This window comes from Nansenia antarctica, assembly GCF_963989245.1.
Source record: "Nansenia antarctica genome assembly, chromosome: 7".
Lineage (NCBI taxonomy): Eukaryota > Metazoa > Chordata > Actinopteri > Argentiniformes > Microstomatidae > Nansenia > Nansenia antarctica.
In genome coordinates, this window is record NC_137677.1 from 36,968,476 (window position 1) to 36,983,107 (window position 14,632).

Sequence of the window (14,632 nt, forward strand, 5' to 3'; positions counted from 1 at the left end):
TTGAGGCGAATACTTTGAAAGATGTAAGAGCAGAAGAGGTAGAACAAAGTCATGTTTTTAATTGTATAAATCTCCATGTTGATAATTAGACCTCCATGTTAATACTTTAGTGTAAGTAGTGGAGTAAGTATAACAATTATTTAAAAATTAATAATAATAATAAATATTGCATCTTCAATAAGACATCTCTGCATGTTGAAAACTTGGATTGGTGATTCTATCTTAAAAGTTGTAGGAGGAGTAGCAGTGGAAAGATCTGGAATAGTAACAAGTTTGCAAGAGAGGAGAAAGAAATGAATATCACATCAGAAAAGGGCCTAAAGTTAAACAGCTGAGTCTCTCATCCAGTCCAGCTCCTCCAGCAGTGTGGTCCATAATTAACTTCTGCTTGGTTGGCACTCTGGAACCAGATATAAGGAGACTGAGGCCACAGCATCCACAGGCAGATTCATCCTCTGTGGTAAGACCCACCACCTCCTTACATGATTTCTGTGTCTCTGTGAGACTGTTTGTGTTTGCTGCCACATAGGACTTCACATGATTAGCTCTGGAACAACTCATGTATTCTATTCAACATTGAAGTGGCATTACTTTATTACCTTGTGACAGATGATACATTATTTTGACTTCACACAGTTTGTAAGAAAGTGGCATGTATATAGCATGTATATAGCAGGACATTGAAGTGAAAATGTAAAGGTCCAGCATGTAGTTTTGCATGTCGGCCATACTGAACATCTGAAAATGTGCATATGCTGTTTTCTATTTCTATCTACTATACACGTGCATATCCTTCCAATCAAACCAAACGTTAAATACGCACAAGGAAGGCCAGTGTCCAACCCAACACCAGATATTACAAAATGCTAAGCACTCTTCTATTTATCATGGACATATCATGGACACTTTTCACTATTTTACACATCTATACATACTGGACCTTTAATGGTGCAATCTTCTAACTTGTTTCTGGTCAGAATGGGCCTCTACTTTCTGAGGTGTAGGTCCTGACATATGTTACCAAGTATTCACCCTTTATTTTATTATAGTATTGTCTTTGATTGCTTCCTAGCTGACTGTAATAGCTTGGACCACAAAGAAAACGATTTCATCTGGGTGGAGAAAACAAGGTGAGATATTTGAGTGTTTACATTCTAAGAATACATTCTGTTAAATATACTGCCTCTAACTCTGTTGACTGGGGAGGGTTAGTAAGACTCAAACATGTTTGTTGTTTAATCTTTCCTAGTGAGCCGCCACCATGAGTACGGACGCGGAGATGGCCATTTATGGCGCAGCTGCCATTTACCTTCGTAAGCCAGAGAGGGAGAGGATCGAAGCTCAGAGCGCACCCTTTGATGCTAAGAACGCCTGCTATGTGACTGACAAGGTGGAGTTGTACCTCAAGGGTACAGTTGTGGCCAGGGATGGTGCAAAAATCAGTGTGAAACTCACAGTCAGTCAGGAGGTAAGCCTTTCACATAACCTATACACTTTTAACCTATAATCTATATAACCTTTAGCCAAACTGCTGCTTCCTTGAGCAGGTTGAACCTTTCAACACACATAGTTAACAAAAATGTTATTGATCAAAATAAAAAATTATAATATTCAAGTAGTGTGGAGGATCGTAAAGCACTGGTACTGTGATTCAATTGCCCTTGTACCAACATTTCATCAGTAAAAAGGTATCAGTGCAGTTGATTTGAGTGTAATCTAGATTTCCCACTGTGTTTCAGACTAAAGACTTCAAAGAAGATGACATCCTGCAATTGAACCCCCCAAAGTATGACAAGATAGAGGACATGGCCATGATGACCTACCTGAATGAAGCCTCTGTGCTGTATAACCTCAAAGAGCGTTACGCAGCATGGATGATCTACGTAAGAGATACATACACATCAGTGAACACAGAAACCTAAACCTAACCCTAACTCTAACCCATAAGAGATACATACACATCAGTGAACACCAGAAACCTAGCACACATTAGCAAACGCAGAGAACATCATCATACAGCATATCAGTATGTTCAACGATACCTAAACGTCCACATTCCAGCTAATCTGACTTGTCTAATTCACATATTTTATCCACTTTATCCAGACCTACTCTGGTCTCTTCTGCGCCACGGTGAACCCCTACAAGTGGCTCCCCGTGTACGACCAGTCAGTTGTTGACGCCTACAGAGGGAAGAAGCGTATGGAGGCTCCACCCCATATCTTCTCTGTCTCTGACAACGCCTTTCAGTTCATGATGACTGGTACGAGCTCTCATGGATGGATGGATAGTTAGATGTGCGACTTTATGATGATGCCTTGAATGCAATAATGTACCAAAATCCAGGGGATGAGTCTGAACAATGTGTTTCTTTGCTTGCAGATAGAGAGAATCAGTCCGTCCTGATTACGTAAGTTGTTCACTAACATGTTACTTTTCAAAAAGTGTTCCTTTATGTATGTTAGGTATTATGAAGTCAATATTGAGTAACAGAGTGAGAATATTTGAGAACATTGATTTGGTTATAAAACGTTTTACGTTAACGTAAAAGTTATAGCAATGTCATTTTATTTTCTTGCTTAATGAATGCTGATATGATCCTAACCCTAAACTTTCTGTGTATTAACCAGTGGAGAATCCGGTGCTGGAAAGACTGTCAACACCAAGCGTGTCATCCAGTACTTTGCCACCATTGCTGTGGCAGGAGGAAAGGGAGAATCATCTGGGAGCTCTGGTAAAATCAAGGTAAGTTGTGCTTGTGTGTCACCATTTAGAGTAAGTTGAGGTGAATGATTCAAAACACATCAACTTTTCTCTAATTTCTTCTAGTTTGACAGAGGGTTTGGGGTGGGTATATGTGCTGTTGGGAGCCAGTAGGCTCAGAGACAGCTGGGTGGAACCATGGGCATTAGACTGGGAGCCAATCACATTTCATTAAAGGATTGTTCATGAGGTCTGTACCTCACTATAGCCACCTTCTCAGCTAAAAGGAACAGATGTTGCTGAAAGAGACATGAAATATGAGAGATTTTCAGTTACTAACGCTTTAGCAACTTTGTCTCATTCAGGGGTCTCTTGAGGATCAGATCATTGCAGCTAACCCCCTGCTGGAGGCTTACGGTAATGCCAAGACTGTGAGGAACGACAACTCGTCTCGCTTTGTAAGTATGAGGAAAACACTTTGGCAGTTGTAGTTTTTTTGTTGAATGTTTTCTAACCGCCTTGTTCTACCTTAGGGTAAATTCATCAGGATTCACTTCGCTACGTCCGGCAAACTGGCTAGTGCTGACATTGAGACCTGTAAGTTGGTATTAGTCATTTCTCCATACTTACTCTACAAAAAAGGTTTTGCAATACTTTACACGTTTCTCTCCTGTTCTCTCTATCAGATCTGCTGGAGAAGTCCAGGGTGTCCTTCCAGCTTCCTGATGAGAGGGGTTACCACATCTTCTACCAGATGATGACCAACCACAAACCTGAGATCGTTGGTACGTCAAAGCAGAGAGCAGGGAAAACTACCTCCCTGCTGTGAAAGTGAATTACTCATATAGTAGCTGCGGCACTAAGTAGAGTCAGAGATATCTAGGTAGAGATAGAGATATAGATATCTAGGTATAAGAGATATCTAGGTAGAGATAGAGATATAGATATCTAGGTATAAGTGATATGTAGGTAGAGATAGAGATATAGAACCCTAGATCTAGGTATAAGAGATATGTAGGTAGAGATAGAGATATAGAACCCTAGATCTAGGTATAAGAGATGTGTAGGTAGAGATAGAGATATCTAGGTATAAGAGATATATAGGTAGAGAAGAGATATAGAACCCTAGATCTAGGTATAAGAGATATCTAGGTAGAGATATAGAACCCTAGATCTAGGTATAAGAGGCATAAGAATTGGGCTTTGGTTGAGTAATGTGCTTGGTTGAGCACATCATGTATTTGATTTAATAAACAACTTTGTTCTCTGTTCTCCACAGAAATGTGCCTCATCACCACCAACCCCTATGATTTCCCCATGATCAGCCAGGGGCATATCACTGTGGCCAGTATCGACGACAAGGTCGAGCTGGACGCCACAGATGTGAGTCACACAAAGGGTTTTTCTTTGTATCAATGTTTCTTTTGGTGTACCCAGTGTTTATGCCTCCTCTTATAGGGGCATCCACAAGAGCACTCTATATAACATTGTCAAAATCCTATTGTGCTGCTAGTCTACTAGAGGAATAGAGAAGTCTGACATTTCCATCCATTCTGACAGTGTGAGTTTATCTTCAATTCCTCACTGTTTTCTGTCCTCGCTAACATGAAATCTCTGTCTTTCAGGACGCCATTGACGTCCTGGGATTCAACAATGATGAGAAAGCGTACATCTACAAGCTGACAGGTGCTGTCATGCAACATGGCAACATGCACTTCAAGCAGAAGCAGCGTGAGGAGCAGGCCGAGCCAGACGGCCAAGAGGGTGAGTTCCACCTCCGGCCCCAAACATGAACAAAACAACATTTAGCACAAATGCCCAAATCAATCATGAAACATCAGAATAAAACTAGGACTTGTTGACAGAATAAGACACAAGCAGTCTTGTATGGCTCTGTCCTTGAGTCTGTTGCTCCTTCTCTTTCCAGTGGCTGATAAAATCTCCTACCTCCTGGGCCTGAACTCAGCCGACATGCTCAAAGCTCTGTGCTACCCCAGAGTGAAGGTCGGCAATGAGTATGTGACCAAGGGACAGACAGTGCCTCAGGTAGGGCATACATATTATTATCATACCATCTATATTTTTTTTGCCATATTGTGAACAATCTTGAAAAACATTTGGGGCCCTATTTTGCACTTCATAAGTCTTAAGCAATAAGACGAGGCGGTAGATCTAAACTTAAGACGTGGAGGCGTGGTCAAGGCCACTTTGCTATTATGCGTGCGGTAGTGGGCGCCTAAAACCCGGCGCTAAGCCCAGAAATTAGTCATGGGTGTGTTTTGGGCGTCTTCTCAATCAACCCAATCAGCGTGCCAGGTGCCATTCCCTTTAAGAACCGTCTGCGTTAAGTCATTAGCGCTATGCTATTATGGAAGTCCTAAGAAGGAGGTCAGCGCGCTTCTCTGCAGAAGAAAGTAACAAGCTTGTGCATGAGGTCAAGGCTCGTCAGTTCGCAATCTTTGGAACGGCGCGAAATCCTCCCCGAGCCGAGGTGGTGAAACAGGCGTAGGAAGAAGTAGCAGCGGCCGTGTTTGAAAACGTGCATGAAGTCTAGCGCCTAAGAACTTTTCAAACCACTTCTTAGCGCTAGGCGCAAACTCAGATCGCATAATAGCAGGGGCGCCTAACGCACTTCATTAACATATGAACACTCCCACAATGAGTAATATATGCACGGGAGTCTTATGTCTTATGTGTGGGCGCCTAGGGACACCTGCATAATAGCAGTAGCGCGTATGAAGCGCATAATAAGGGTGGCGGTAGGTCTTAACCTGGCGGTGCGTCTTAATTAAGACTTAAGACGGCAAGTTAAGAAGTGCATAATAGGGCCCTTGGTTTTATAGTGCTTGCGTGTAGGTGCCACCCAGAGGTTCAACAATGTTGAGACGTCATAAAACACAAATGCCCAAATCAGTCAATACCAATATCAATGAAGTCCAACAGAAACATCAACACAGAAAAAGAAAGACAAACACACAGCGCCCCTCCCTCTCTCCAAGTTCATGCAGTCACAATACTTGTATATAGTTTCTCTGATTCAGTGCCCTAATCCTTAAACCCTAAAAACGACCCTCCACCTGCATCACCTGGCCTACACATGGTCAATATCTCAGTTATTAACTAGAAGTATTTTTTTTCCAGGTCAACAATTCTGTTATGGCTCTGGCTAAGTCCCTCTACGAGAGGATGTTCTTGTGGATGGTCATCCGTATCAATGAACAGTTGGACACCAAGAATGCAAGGCAGTTCTACATCGGTGTGCTCGACATTGCTGGTTTTGAGATCTTTGATGTGAGTATGTTGTCAAAACAAGAAAACATGTTGTTATTCTGAAAGATTAACAGCCATGTATGATGAAAATATTCCTTTATTCTCAAATTCCATCAACAGTACAACAGCATGGAGCAGCTGTGTATTAACTTCACCAATGAGAAACTGCAACAGTTCTTCAACCACACTATGTTCGTCCTGGAGCAAGAGGAGTACAAGAAGGAGGGAATCGTCTGGGCGTTCATTGACTTCGGCATGGACTTGGCTGCCTGCATTGAGCTTATTGAGAAGGTAAGCAGCAATTATTATTATTATTATTATTATTATTGTTGTTATTGTTATTATTGTTATTATTATGAATAAATGTTTTATTTTATTATTATTTTATATATATAGTCAGTTATAACTCATATGTGTGATAAAGAGATCCAGTCTGAATGCATGTTTTCATTCAGCTTTTTTGAGCCATAAAAGCATAAAGGTCTGATTACACTCATTAACGGCTGATGTTGCATCCCAACATTTACTCAACATTAACATTTCAAGTAGGAATTTTCAGACTATGTATAATTTCAGAAACTCACCCTTTGACCACGTGTGAGACAATTCTATAAGAGCAGAATTTCCGTTGTTTATAGACAGTTTTTCCAGAGAACTTACGCTGGTGTAATTATGACAATCAGCCACCAGAAGGTGTCTTTATTAGGAACTCTCGTTAAATACAGTACTTTACTTTTGTACATTAGTCTGATACACACCTTTAACCAAGTGTTTAACACCAGATGTTGCATATAGAAAACAATGTGTTTAAAGGGTTCATATGCTTCCACCACATGGCTATCAACTTATAACAGTGACTGTTGAAGTTATAAACATGAAAATAGTGTAAATACCAACTTACTAATTTAATTCAAATCTCTTTCTGCACAGCCATTGGGCATCTTCTCCATCCTAGAGGAGGAGTGCATGTTCCCCAAGGCTTCAGACACCACCTTCAAGGACAAGCTGAACAACACACATCTTGGCAAAACCAAGGCGTTTGAGAAGCCCAAGCCCGCCAAGGGCAAGGCTGAGGCCCACTTCTCCCTGGTGCACTACGCTGGCATTGTGGACTACAACATCACTGGCTGGCTGGACAAGAACAAGGATCCCCTGAACGACTCTGTGATCCAGCTGTACCAGAAGTCCTCAGTCAAACTGCTGCCCCTCCTTTATCCTGCTGCTGCAGCTGAAGGTAACATTTGCATCATGTTAATAACTAAGCATTAGCACGATAATTAGCATTAAGCCGGGCAGACACAACATGATTTTAGCCATGAAATTACCCACAACTCAATGTACATATGGGCTGTAAACCTGAGTCAAACCCTAACCTGATCCTGACCTTAAGCCTGACCCTGACCCTGACCCTGACCCTAACCCTAACCCTGACTCTGACCCTAACCCTGACCCTAACCCTAACCCTGACTCTGACCCTAACCTTAAACCTGACTCTGACCCTAACCCTGACCCTAACCTGACCCTGACTATTTGGCTATACAGCTGAAATGTTTTACTATTCCGTGGCCAGCGCCATTTCTACTTTAATGAACAAACATTGAAGGGAGTTGATCAGAGATTTATAACACTTTGTTTTACTCTTTGAAAAAGACACTACAAAGAAGGGAGGCAAGAAGAAGGGAGGTTCCATGCAGACTGTGTCCTCCCAGTTCAGGGTGAGCTTTCCTCCTGCCTGCCAGTGTCTGTTGAAAAGTACTATCTCTTCAAAAGTGTGAATTAAGTGTGCATTTTTTGTGAGAGCACTATGTTTTGTAACCCCTCACAGGAGAACTTGCAAAAGCTGATGACCAACCTGAGGAGCACCCACCCTCACTTTGTGCGCTGCCTCATCCCCAACGAGTCAAAGACTCCAGGTACGACACAGAGAGACATACGACAGATTAAGCCCATGATTAAACTACTAATCATTACTATCCTTACATTACTGTACAGGTTTATTTAAGGGTTAAGATGCATTTTTGTTTTCCAGGTCTGATGGAGAACTTCCTGGTTATCCACCAGCTGAGGTGTAACGGTGTACTGGAAGGTATCAGGATCTGCAGGAAGGGCTTCCCCAGCAGAATCCTCTATGCTGACTTCAAGCAGAGGTAGAACACACACACACACACACACACACACACACACACACACACACACACACACACACAATAGTGCCCTTCCATGACAGAATTACTTTAGTTTAGTTTATTACTTCATAGTTTCGTGTCAGTCCCCATTAATTAACAGCAGTACATGGAGCAACTTTAGCCTCCATGGCTGATTTCCATCTGTAGTCCCAAGCAACAGCAGTAACATATTTAACAATTCTCCCCATACAGGTACAAAGTACTGAATGCCGGTGTCATCCCTGAGGGTCAGTTCATGGACAACAAGAAGGCTTCTGAGAAGCTGCTCGGGTCCATTGATATTCCTCACGATGAGTACAAGTTTGGACACACCAAGGTCAGGAGATGTTGCCACATAACAATTTTTCTATATGTTACAATGTGTAACTCCTCCTTTGGACATGCCTGTTTATCTGTGCTCAGGTGTTCTTCAAAGCTGGTCTTCTGGGTGTCTTGGAGGAGATGCGAGATGAGAAGTTGGCAAGTCTGGTTACCATGACTCAGGCTCTCTGCCGCGCATACCTGATGAGGAGGGAGTTCGTGAAGATGATGGAGAGGAGGTATGGGATGGAGGATAATCTCTTTAGCAAAATCTTTTAAATATAAATGTGCCTTTCAAAAGCATAAAACTCACTATGCGACAATTGCCTTCCTCTTGTCAACCAGAGAGTCCATCTTCACCATCCAGTACAACGTCCGCTCATTCATGAATGTCAAACATTGGCCATGGATGAAGGTCTACTACAAGATCAAGCCTCTGCTGCAGAGCGCTGAGACAGAGAAGGAGCTGGCCAACATGAAGGAAGACTATGAGAAATGCAAAGCTAATCTGGTTAAGGCAGAGGCCCGGAAGAAGGACCTGGAGGAGAAGATGGTATCACTCCTGCAAGAGAAGAATGACCTTGCCCTCCAAGTTGCATCTGTGAGTGACCGGGCTCACAAGGACACACACACACATTCTCTCTCTCTCTCTCTCTCTCTCTCTCTCTCTCTCTCTCTCTCTCTCTCTCTCTCTCTCTCTCTCTCTCTCTCTCTCACACAACCATTTGTCCCTAAGTTTGCATTTGTCATAGATTTGTATTGATTTACTGTGTGCCCTTGGACTAGAATCAGTTTATATTTGAATACACATTGAGACACATTGACTTTTTCTTCCCTCCCGAAACCAGGAAGGAGACTGTCTGAACGATGCTGAGGAGAGGTGCGAGGGGCTCATCAAGAGCAAGATCCAGCAGGAGGCCAAACTCAAAGAGACGACCGAGAGGCTGGAAGATGAAGAGGAGATCAATGCTGAGTTGACAGCCAAGAAGAGGAAGCTGGAGGATGAGTGTTCTGAGTTGAAGAAAGACATTGATGACCTGGAGCTAACTCTGGCCAAAGTGGAGAAGGAGAAACACGCCACTGAAAACAAGGTCTCATATCACATACAAACTACACTCTGATCAAACTGTCAATGTCAAACAATCAATTAATCTGTGTTGTGTTGGTCCTGGAAAGAGAGAACATGATTTACAAGTGACAGTATATTCAATATAAACTGTTTCCCTTTGTGAGGTGAAGTGACAAGCGACTCTGTTGTGGCTGTGTTCAGGTTAAAAACCTGACTGAGGAAATGGCATCTCAGGATGAGGCTGTTGCAAAGCTCAGCAAGGAGAAGAAAGCCCTGCAAGAGGCCCACCAGCAGACACTGGACGACCTGCAGGCAGAGGAGGACAAAGTCAACACTCTGACCAAGGCTAAGACCAAGCTGGAACAGCAAGTGGACGATGTGAGTGGCCAATGAACACAAAGCTGTGCTAGTGTCAACCAAGATTGTAATGAAAGAGTAAAGCTCATTGTCTTCCATAAGTTAAAACTCACAAGAACATGAAACAGTCACATACAAGCTAAGCATTATTAGATGGCTATTATAGTATGAAAGCTAAGGTTGCTCGTTTAGTTTGAGGCAATCATCATGAACCTGCACCCCAGTTTATGCTCTAAAAGGCTTTACTTTATTCATCTAGTGTACTTTATCATTGTTGTTCATTATTTAGATTTTGATGACAAATATGTGTGTTTCTCGTCTAGCTTGAGGGTTCTCTGGAGCAAGAGAAGAAGCTCCGTATGGACCTAGAGAGAGCCAAGAGAAAGCTGGAGGGTGATCTGAAACTGGCCCAGGAGTCCGTAATGGACCTGGAGAATGACAAGCAGCAGGCTGATGAGAAGATCAAGAAGTAAACACAAACAAATGACCACAAAGTTGGATTTGATATACATTGAACATTATTTTTCTTTACATTGTTGCAATAGTCAGAACCAGCATTGTGTTTGAACGAACAAAAACATGTTTCTATTGAAGTCGAAAATACACAAATCTGGACAGATGTCTTTCTGTAAACCAAAGTGAATGCTATGAACCACTTCCACTTCCAAACTGCAATCAATGTGTTTGTGTTCTTCAGGAAGGACTTCGAGACCGCCCAGCTCCTCGCCAAGATTGAGGATGAACAGTCACTGGGAGCTCAGAACCAGAAGAAGATCAAGGAACTCCAGGTACCGAACAGGACCGTCAGACGGCTCAGTTGGCTGTACAGTGTCTAACACCACTACAGTTACCATGCCTACCATTAACACTACAGTTACCATGCCTACCATTAACACTACAGTTACCATGGTTACCATTAACACTACAGTTACCATGGTCAGGATTGCTATCAGAAACAGTGATCAATTTATCCTCGTGTTAGCACAGTCCTGGTTTTCAATGGTTCAGTTAGTTCAAGCATGATGCTTAAACACCATAGACTCCGTTCCGTATGTTAACTGTAAGCTGCTTTGGATAAACACATCTTAATAATAAAATAATCATTTGTGTATCCTTTGTTTTGACTGTGTTGTTGATTTCAGCTCTCTGTTTGTGTCTCCCCATTGTAGGCCCGTATTGAGGAGCTGGAGGAGGAGATCGAGGCTGAACGCGCTGCCAGGGCTAAGGTGGAGAAGCAGAGGGCCGATCTCTCCAGGGAACTTGAGGAGATCAGCGAGAGGCTGGAGGAGGCCGGAGGTGCTACCGCTTCTCAGATAGAGATGAACAAGAAGCGCGAGGCCGAGTTCCAGAAACTGAGACGCGACCTAGAGGAGTCCACCCTGCAGCACGAGTCCACCGCTTCCGCTCTGAGGAAGAAGCAGGCGGACAGCGTGGCAGAGCTTGGCGAGCAGATCGACAACCTGCAGCGCGTCAAGCAGAAGCTGGAGAAGGAGAAGAGCGAGTACAAGATGGAGATTGATGACCTCTCCAGCAACATGGAGGCCGTCGCCAAGTCTAAGGTCAGTGTTTGTATGGATCAGCGTTTCTGGGGGTCAATTCTAATAAACGTGAAAAAGCACAAAGTACAAAGTCCAAAGCCTGGCACTCAGTGCTTGGCACAAGATAATCATGTAAAGTAATAACGGTTTATGTTTCTCTACCAGGGCAATCTGGAGAAGATGTGCCGTACTCTTGAGGATCAGCTGAGCGAGATCAAGACTAAGAATGATGAGAATGTGCGCCAGGTCAATGACATGAGCGGACAGAGGGCAAGACTCCTGACTGAGAACGGTAAAAATTATACTCCAGATACTGTTGAAGTTGATCTAGGACCATCTTACACACGCCATACCATACCCTTAACCAGTAGATTAGATTAGATTAGATTAAACTTTATTGTCATCGCAGAGTACTATATAACGAAATAGAGTTGGGAGTAACACTTAGAATAAATCGAACTTGACATACAAATTAGAATAGCAAGTATTGGCAGGATTACTTTTTGTCCATTACAACACAACTTACTCCACCAACAACAATGAACATTAACCATTAAAACTTGGCCATCAGCGAACAGATACCCTATTAACCAGATGCTCTGTTCCCCACAGGTGAGTTTGGTCGCCAGCTTGAGGAGAAGGAGGCCCTGGTGTCCCAGCTGACCAGAGGCAAACAGGCCTTCGTCCAGCAGCTTGAGGAGCTGAAGAGACTTGTTGAGGAGGAGGTCAAGGTAAGGGACTCAAAGTAGACTCCACCAACCACAACATTTTGACTACAGCTTCACTGACGCTTTTACACATTCTCTCTCTGTCCTTCTCTCTCTCTGTCCTTTTCTCTCTCTCCTTCTCTCTCTCTCCTTCTCTCTCTCTCCTTCTCTCTCTCTCCTTCTCTCTTTCTCCTTCTCTCTCTCTGTCCTTCTCTCTCTCTGTGTCCTTCTCTCTCCTTCTCTTTATCCCTGTCGCCTCTTCTATTTCTCTCCCTAGGCTAAGAACGCACTGGCCCACGGTGTCCAGTCTGCCCGCCATGACTGTGACCTCCTGAGGGAGCAGTTTGAGGAGGAGCAGGAGGCCAAGGCAGAGCTGCAACGCGGCATGTCCAAGGCCAACAGTGAGGTGGCTCAGTGGAGGACCAAGTACGAGACTGATGCCGTCCAGCGCACTGAGGAGCTGGAGGAGGCCAAGTGAGTCACACACAATATATTGTACCATTTACCTCAAGAGCCAGATGTGCAGACATTCTCTGACACAATCGCTCAGACATGAAGATTTAAAATCCTTCATCTGTCGAACAGGAAGAAGCTGGCCCAGCGTCTGCAGGAGGCAGAGGAGACCATCGAGGCGACCAACTCAAAGTGTGCCTCTCTGGAGAAGACCAAGCAGAGGCTGCAGGGAGAGGTGGAGGACCTCATGATTGACGTGGAGAGAGCCAATGCTCTTGCTGCCAACCTCGACAAGAAGCAGAGGAACTTTGACAAGGTGTGAAATAACAAAATAAATATATTCCGTGCTAGCGTCATATTGGCCTAAATTTAATTGATAAAATGGGTGTATTGTTACATCATATTTCTTATTACAAAAGCCCCAAGCCCTCAATACAATAATGGACAGAAAATGGCAAAATATTACATGGATCACATGAATCACATGGATTTCTCTAGGTCTTGGCAGAGTGGAAGCAGAAGTTCGAGGAGGGCCAGGCAGAGCTGGAAGGAGCTCAGAAGGAGGCTCGTTCTCTGAGCACGGAGATCTTCAAAATGAAGAACTCCTATGAGGAGGCTTTGGATCAGCTGGAGACTCTGAAGAGAGAGAACAAGAACCTGCAACGTGAGTCCAACAGCAGCAGTTGTATTTGGCTTGCGAAGGGGTGTCTAATTTGATCAAGCCACATTTTCTTATCACAATATAATACAAAGAAAATCTCCCTGTTCTGAATGACTTCTGTGTTTATGTTTGCAGAGGAGATCTCTGACCTGACTGAGCAGATCGGGGAGACTGGCAAGAGCATCCATGAGCTGGAGAAGGCCAAGAAGACTGTGGAGACAGAGAAGTCTGAGATCCAGACAGCCTTGGAGGAGGCTGAGGTAGAAACTAATGCTGTTTAATCCTGTTCATTGGAGCAATACTCCTCCTTTTATTTAACCTTTCCTGTCCACGTTAGTCTCATTTAGATCAAATATGTGGTTTAAGTAAGACCTGCTCCTCCTATACCTATATGTATTCCCACATTTGAATCACATACACTGGCAGGCCCCTAACCAGAGCAACCCTTAGTCCATGAGTGGCAGTCCATAACTCCCCCCCACAAACAAAGTGTGAATACTTGTTTTGTTCAGGGTACACTGGAGCACGAGGAGTCCAAGATTCTGCGTGTGCAGCTGGAGCTGAACCAGATCAAGGGTGAGGTGGACAGGAAGCTGGCAGAGAAGGATGAGGAGATGGAGCAGATCAAGAGGAACAGCCAAAGGGTGGTGGACTCCATGCAGAGCACCCTGGACTCAGAGGTGAGGAGCAGGAACGACGCCCTGAGGGTGAAGAAGAAGATGGAGGGAGACCTGAACGAGATGGAGGTCCAGCTGAGCCACGCCAACAGGCAGGCAGCCGAGGCCCAGAAACAGCTGAGGAACGTCCAGGGACAGCTCAAGGTAAAATAAATCCCAAAATAAAAATAAATTCTTGAAAATAAAAAAAGGAGCAACATTGCAAGTCTCGTGAAAATGGAGATAGGTATTCGTCTATTTGCCAATACCATAGAACACAGGAATAAAGTGAACTGATGTTTAAAGTAATTGAAGGGGTTTCAGGGAACACAAAGAAAGCATCCCTTACCCATCCTATTGTCCTACAACAACACGTTTTAATACTCTGTGTTTGTTCCCAGGATGCCCAATTGCACCTTGATGATGCTGTTCGCGCAGCAGAAGATCTGAAGGAGCAGGCAGCGATGGTGGAGCGCAGGAACGGTCTGATGGTGGCTGAGATTGAGGAGCTCAGGGTTGCCCTGGAGCAGACAGAGAGAGGCCGCAAAGTGGCCGAGACGGAGCTGGTGGATGCCAGCGAACGCCTGGGACTGCTTAACTCCCAGGTACGGGTGATTCCTAGGCAGTCTCATCTTACCCACAGTGTGACTTTTGTGTGTTTTCTTATTCAACTAATCATTGGGTTTCCTCATACAGAACACTAGCCTTCTGAACTCTAAGAAGAAGCTGGAG

At 43.8% G+C, this 14,632-nt stretch overlaps 1 pseudogene across 1 annotated transcript; it reads left to right on the top strand.

Moving 5' to 3' along the window:
* The first annotated feature begins 1,261 nt into the window (after positions 1 to 1,261).
* Positions 1,262 to 13,949, top strand: LOC308162932 (myosin-4-like; annotated as a pseudogene). Its single transcript has 32 exons — positions 1,262 to 1,468; positions 1,740 to 1,883; positions 2,107 to 2,263; positions 2,383 to 2,410; positions 2,631 to 2,745; positions 3,069 to 3,161; positions 3,237 to 3,300; positions 3,390 to 3,488; positions 3,983 to 4,086; positions 4,329 to 4,467; positions 4,631 to 4,749; positions 5,845 to 5,994; positions 6,094 to 6,264; positions 6,904 to 7,207; positions 7,624 to 7,688; positions 7,799 to 7,886; positions 8,003 to 8,120; positions 8,352 to 8,475; positions 8,562 to 8,698; positions 8,805 to 9,060; positions 9,308 to 9,550; positions 9,730 to 9,906; positions 10,209 to 10,354; positions 10,583 to 10,673; positions 11,055 to 11,444; positions 11,589 to 11,715; positions 12,036 to 12,154; positions 12,408 to 12,604; positions 12,716 to 12,899; positions 13,082 to 13,247; positions 13,380 to 13,504; positions 13,757 to 13,949. The product of its transcript is annotated as a myosin-4-like (transcript).
* Positions 13,950 to 14,632: the final 683 nt, after the last annotated feature.